The following is a 7,717-nucleotide window of genomic DNA, read 5'->3' as shown; positions in this document are numbered from 1 at the left end:
ACCTTTTTTCTAATTAGCATACTTGCATGCTAGCCATCATACACAGTGTTCTAATTAGCATAAAAATTATGGTAATTAATACATCAAATATGCTAATTAGCATACTATGTATGTTAGTTAGCACGCTATGTGTGCTAACTAACAAACAGGTTATGCTAATTAGCATACCTTGTTTGCTAATTAGCACACTCTGCACTAATTAGCTTATTTAACATGCTGATTAGCATACTTTGTGTCTAATTGGGAAACTCTCTATGCTAGTTAGCATGCATAGTTTGTTAACTAGCATAGAAGGTATGCTTATTAGCATACACAGTATGCTAACTAGCATACAAAAAATGCCAACTAGTATTCACAATATGTTAGCTAGGATAACTAGTTGTGCTAACTAGCATACACAGTATGCTTATCACCATGACAATGTATGCTAGCTATATCTCATAGTATGCTAAGTAGCATAACTAGGTTTGACAACTACCATACACAATATGCTAGACACCATACCCACTAAGCTAACTAGCATATCTTCTATGCTAACTAGCATAAATAGGTTTGACAACTACCATACACAATATGCTAGACAACATACCCACTAAGTTAACTAGCATACCTTCTATGTTAACTAGCATACACAGGGCTAGTGTAGGAATCAAGGCTAGATAACTATTCCTTAACATTATCTTACCAGAACTCTGTGTGATTGGAGGTCCTTGCCTTGTGACCTTGCCACACCATTCAGCTGGTATCCTCTATTGGCAAGTGGAAGCTCTACATTCGGTCCCTGGGGAGCATGCAGCAACAAAGTAGATTAGGTGATAGATATGCTCACATGGAATTTTGACCATTGCACTGATTTCGTGTGTACTTCTAGTGGCAGACCACATCCAGTACACACTGATCCGAGCCTATCACAAATTTTTGTTTATCATATTTTGTTGGTTTTCCTTGCTTCTAGAGGTTTACAATAAAAGAAAGAGTGAGAACAACCTCTTGGAAAAAAATTTTAAAAAAATGATTTTTTCTTGACTAGTTCACCGGAGGTGAAAGGTAGAGGGAGAACCTAGTGGTAAAGGGAAGGGAAAATATGTAAATGTGAAAAGAAAAGATATGATGTGGTTGTGGAGCCATGCACCCATGATTCAAGGGTCATGAGTGGCTCATATCATCATGGCTTTGGAGCCATATGATGATTCAAACAAATGGGACCCAAGTGGAAGACTTGGTAAAGGAAGAAACCAGGCACATGATTTTGTTGAATTTTTACAAAATACTTCCACTCCAATCCAAGAAGAGTTGTCTTCATCAAAGTTGTAACTGACGAGCTGAAGATTCTGGCCATATTTTTTTTATAATTTTTGCATCTACGGTCTAGGAGATATGGCCAAAATGGTGGACGCCAGTTTTTTCAACTGTGGTGGAGACCACCCCCCTACCTTTACACACACACACCCTTCCTTTTCCACATTGAGACCTTCTTTAAAATCAGCTATTAGTCTTCTCACCCTCCTCTCCTTCCTCCTCTCTCTCAAGCTCAAAAACCCATCAAAGTTCCTCTTCTAATCACCTCTCAAGTCATGCTTAATCTTGTTGTAATTCATAAGTTCTCATTCAACCCCTTTCTATTATTACTAGATATGTATTGATTTTATGTAGATTCTTTACATTTTAAAATAAGGAAGCTCTTGGACTCAATCTATGGAGGAAGGAGTGAAGACAACACAAGTGATGATGGAGCTAATTGGTCAACAAATCACTTGGAAGGAGCTTCTTCATTGGTTGAATGTCCCTAATCAAGCTTCATTTATACAAATTACACTTGTATCTTAACCTCACTCCTAATCACTCTCTTTCCTATATAAAGAGGCCTTCCCCTTTGTAATTTCAAGCCTCCCTCAACCCATTGAGCCTTTGTATCACTCACCATGAGCCCATAAGCTCATTCATTCACTCTATTCTTGCACATCCTAGAGTGCAAATTGTTTCATGCTAGTAACCTCTCCTCCTCTTACTTATGTTAATTAAGAGAAATGTTTTATATGCGTGTGAGAGTGCTTGATGTGATCTTGGCTAATCCTTGAGTGACTGTTTGGTAATCTATATGCTATTTGTGTTGGGAGTGTTTGAAGTCATCCATTCCTTGTACACACACCACGGTTAATGCTTCATTCATAGTGATCTCTCTCTCTTTCTCTCTCTCTCTCTCTCTCTCTCTCTCTCTCTCTCTCTCTCTCTCTCTCTCTCTCTCTCTCTCTCTCTCTCTCTTTGTGTAGCGGTCCTAGTCCACGCTTCCAAGACTAGGTGGTGCCCTCATCTCATTTCCCTTGTGGCGCAATGGAGTTTGTTTTGGTGTAGAGGCCGCCATTCCAAATTTCCTTCGTCAACACGTTGCTTGTTGTCCCATCGCCTACCCCTCCTATACACTCTGTAAAAGTGTCCATAGCTATCTTTCATAGGGCAATGGGGATGAAGGAGCCTTGTATCATCCTATTTATCTGCATGAGCAGCTGCAATTGACTATTGCAGGCATGCACTTTTGCTTCCTACACCTCCACATTAATCTACAAACCAATCAAATCAGAGGCATGGTAAGTACATAGGATAGTTGTGCACATATTCAAAACATAAGGTTCAATCACAAAAGTCCTCGGCACTTACATGAAGACAGGTTATGTCAATATCAATAGCAGTGGGGGTGTCATCACTGTGAGGAAACCCCAAGCCATCCAGTGTCTCGATCTTTACCTTAAGCTCTATTTCTCTCCTTGCATCCACACTCTCAATGAGGCTTAAACACCGCAATTCATTCTCAGCATCATGAACCTTATGTCTCATAGCAAGTACTACAGGGCTGACCATATCATGGCTTGCTTTTAGAACCCTCGCAGCTTCAAGCTTCTGACCCGCATTCTTGACCTGCTGTTTAGCATCTTGCAGTCGATTTCTGAGATGGTCATTTGCACTCATGATGTGTTGCAAATCAGAGAGCCCAAAATATGACAAGCTTGCTGTCACTTTATGAGAGCTGTTAATAGAGAGGGGTGTTGCCCTGGCAGCAGAAACAACATCCGGAGCTACTTGGCCAGCGCAATCCTCCTTTGTTTCCACGAAGCCCTCATTTGTTTTTTGACTTGAGGGGTAAGTATTACGCACCCTCCACTTTTCAATATGGACATCATAGTATCCTTTTTCTCGAAGGTCCTGCACATTAGGAAATTTCGGAGGTCATTTGGAGGACCTTCTAAGAAAAGTAGAATTTTGAATTTCTCTCTCTATAAAATAGGTGTGGTAAAAGCAAATGTAAAGTTGGAATAACCATTCGAAAAGTGTACTTACAAGTAGATTCTTGCCACAGTGTCATAACGATCGTGATGATTGAAGAATAAATCGTTTTCAGTTGCATTCAGTGAATGTCCTAGAATTGGAGGGAGTTTTATGTACATGGAATGTATGAGTAAAGGAAATATCATTCCAAACCTTCTCTCTCCTTACTCTCGCACTGTTTGTGCACTGACCTTAAAGAAATCCTCCCTTTCTTGCCCTATTGCACACATGGCTTCTTCTTCCACCCTGACAAATGTCCTCCTTAAGAGACCCTTCTATCATCTACACATTGACCTGAATCCCCAATATACGCCACTGTGTAAGCGAGGCAAAAACTAACATCGAAGTGACACCGCTCATAACAGAGAGACTCAGAGCAGAGGGAGCAAAACACTTAGATATTTGGACAAAAGGCTCACTCTATCCATTGAATCCCATGACAAATTCTTTCCCAGCATTTTCAAATCCCACTAACTTATTGAGCTTTGCAAGTAATGGAGAGAATGGATTGCTTGGCTATTGTAAAGCTCTAAACAACAAATCAGAAACTTATAAAGAAATGGTGAAGCACCAAGAAAATGAGATTCAAAGCCTTTCAAACTTGCATCATGAGGACCAAAATACTTTAATGCAGTGCACTCAAGAATCACAGGTCTTGTGAACAAAGGTACGGTCATTACAAAACAAAGAGACAATGTTAGGCACTCGTGTGCAAAAGAAGAAACTACAGAATCTTGAAACATTGAAGGCAGGCTCTGGCAGCCTTAAGAAAAGAATCCAAGCATTGAGGTGAGCATTCTAAACTGTCTAATTAATATAAATTAATCTAAGTGTTTGTTTATGTTAGTTATGGTTTCTTTGTAGAGATTCCATCTATCCAGAAAAAGAAAACATAGACCTGAAGGCCAATGTAGGAAATCACTTAAATCCATTGATAACTAGTGGTCTTGCGAGGGATATCATGCATTACAAAAAGTTTAAGGTTTTGCAATGAGATGTCATTGACAGATTCATTTCAAAGAATGCAGTGCCTGCCAAGCATATACAGGGTACATTGGACTCCCTTGGAGTTAGTAAAAGAGGTTACTCAGCTATTCAATAGTCTATCTCTTCCATGTTTGTGAAGAAGGGAATAAAGTCTAAGCTTTTACCAACAGCTACAAGTGTTTGGAAGGAAAGACTACAACTCAATAATGAACAGACAGACTTCCTTGGATGTCCATTTCATATTCAAGATATTTATAGCTCACAAGGAACTACTGTCACTTATGATGAGTACAACAATATCTTCATGGACCTCACTTTGCTGCAAACTAAAATGGTAGAGTTCTACAATATCACATTCGGAGAGTGTGGCGTTCTACATTTTGTTTTGAAGCTAGATGAGTGTGAGATTCTTAAAGAGAAGAAGCTAGAACGAGTTACTATCACATTAATGAATAGGTCCCTTTCCAAATGTCCCACTGATGACCCTTCATACTTCAGTGTTCAATCAAAAACAAACATATGGTGGCTTGGTACATTTCAGGTAATCCAATTATTTCCAATTTTGCAGCTCTAGCAAGCCCTCTATTGTACCTAAATTTTAGATTTAATTTTTGTATCTCATAAGGATTGATCTTGCAGGTAAAGAAAGAAGACTATGACATTTTATTTTGGGTGTTCCATCAAACCCCTATTCCAGATATCATTGATAGGCAAATGAATCGAGGAGAGGTATTGGTTGTAGACGGGAGAGGAGACTTTCAAGTTCAATGGCATCTTGCAGGTGACCTCAAAACATTGAAGTGTATGTATAATTGTGGAATGGGTGCCATGGAAAAGTCTCCATGCTTGTATTGCATGGAACCTGCAAAAGTGATGGACCCAAAGTGATGGCGAAAGGCTCCTACTCGTCACAATCAAGACTCTAATTTCCGACCAGTTCTAAATATACCACTTGTTAATGTCCATATTTGTACAATGCATGCTCTCTGCTGAATTGTAGAGAAGTTGGTATATCTGTACATTGGGTTTGCTTGGAAAATCAAAAGGTCATATGAACGACAAGTTGCTCTAGAGGCTTTGGAACTAGTTTTGTCAGACATTGGTCTACATGGGGGCAATGTGAAAATACAGCGGGACAAAAAAAGGTCAACCAATGAGAAAGATGTACCTTGCAAACCATCCATAGGTGGAGTCAAGGCACGCCGTTTTCTATCTAAACCTCAAGATATGAAAGATGTGAAGCTAACAAAGCGAGGGAGAGTATATCACTCTACCTACATTAGCAAAGTTGAGTATATGCATTGGAAAAAACTTCATTTAGCAGTGAAAGACCAAGAGTCAACAACTCGCAATGCAAAGGATGATGTGTAGCGTTCCATTGACATATTATTTCAAATGTCTGAGAATGATGATTGGTCGCAGAATAATCTCAGCAAGTTTAAACACAACCTTCAACTACTGAAAAATCCTTCAAGATAGCATGGACTGACACTCAAATCACCCATTACATGGTAAATTCAAAGCGCCTCATATAGTCTTAGTACTAAGTGTGTGTTTAAATTTCTAAATAAATCTCTTCTTTTGCAGCACATTATTTTTAATCATTTGCCATACTTCATCCAAAAGTATGGAAATCTAGGTATATGGAACACCCAAGGTATATGGAACACCCAAGGCCTGGAGAAGTCTCATTACATGGCTAGAAATGCCTACTTTAGACACACACAACATGGAGGCTCTCGAAATAATACAAACAGTCTAAAGGAGTTATTTCAGTGGTTTTATCGCAGAATCATTCATCGCATGCAACAAAAGCAAGTATTGGCCTCTTCAGCAATTGTACATGCAATCAGACATTTGCAAATTCAAAAAAGAAAGCTAGTAGACACATTCAACAACTCAAGTGCTCTTGAAAGTCAAATCAAGTGGAGAGAGACAATGCAATATGCCAATCATTGATGGAACAAGAGAGTTAGAGTTTAGACGATCGATGTATCCCAAATTCTTGTAGAATTAAATTCAATACGTACCACAACTATTTCAATATTTTGATGATTTGTAAATATCATTTGGAACCTCGCCCTTGTATCTGATCATTAAATGTTTTCCATACTCTAAGAGTTCAGTAGGGTTTTCTTTCCCTAAAGATAATTCCATTGTTTTGTATGTGTAGTAATATGTTGCACGGCCCCCAGTATATCCTGACGAGTAACAAAACATTCTCTCCCAAAAACCTTGTCGACGAGGATTACTTTGTCAGCATTTTGTGGCAGCATTGGACCACCTAAGAAGCGAGATAATGTCTTGAAAGCATAGGTTGCAGTATTCCCCTCTTGTGACATTCCGTTGTGAAAGATTAGGATGGGTGCCTCGCATAAACTAGGAAGATATTGTCCTAGAGCTGCATCCCTACCACGGAACTGTCTTCTTCAACGACGAAGAAATTCATCCTTTTCAGCAATCCATGACTATAAACAAAAGAAGTGTTTGTGTATGTGTGAGAGAGAGAGAGAGAGAGAGAGAGAGAGAGATGGGGGGGGGGGGGGGGGGGGGGGGGGGGCCAAGAATTTATACCATGAAACTCTCATCTTGCAAAAAAAGCTCATCCTTCCATAGGTTAATTGATCCGGTTGACTCCTGCACTGGGCGCTTAAACCAATCCTCCATATCATGTTTACTAGTTGATGGCTTAAGATTATTTCAAATAGCTTGAAATGTGGCTTCATCAGGAAGGGTTTCTTTATAATTTTTTGCCTTTTCAAAGCAAAGTTTAAGAAGTCCAATGGGTTACTGGAGATCTCCATTGCCTCGTCATCACTACTATCATCTGAAACAAATCCATTCCTCTCCTCTTGATACTTGGAAATAGTGGCCAGTGCAAAGTCCTCCCGCAAACAAAAAATACTTTGTATATCATGGAGGAAAATGTAGGACCTATCTCCAAATTTAAACTCTGGCACTCCTGGTAGCATTAAGGTGGCTTGCCGCTCATTGAAACCAGACACATCTAGAAGTAGCTTGATATCTGAGGTTTTCACTGAGAGAAGATTGCTTCGTTTCACCTCTTTTGCTTCTTCTTCAAGATCAATGGACTCCTCTATCTTTGTCACTTCAATATATTCCTCATTCTTTTTCTCTTTTTCATCTGCTAGTAAATCTTGTTCCTCCATGACCTCCTTAGGATATTTCATAAAACTTGTAAATAATCCATTTAAAAATATTAGAAATCCAAAGGACTCTTGAATCAGCTTGCACTCCCAATCATGTAAGCTGCACCAATGGGGCTTGTACATAAGAGACAGCTGATTATACTTCTTGTAAGACTATCTTTTACGATCACACTCCTTAAATGGACTACCACCATTTCACCAACAATAACCCTGACCTCTTGAGTGTGAAGATCAAACTT

The sequence above is a fragment of the Adiantum capillus-veneris genome, chromosome 16, assembly GCF_014529385.1.
Source record: "Adiantum capillus-veneris isolate H3 chromosome 16, ASM1452938v2, whole genome shotgun sequence".
Lineage (NCBI taxonomy): Eukaryota > Viridiplantae > Streptophyta > Polypodiopsida > Polypodiales > Pteridaceae > Adiantum > Adiantum capillus-veneris.
Note: the sequence above shows the minus strand (reverse complement) of the source record.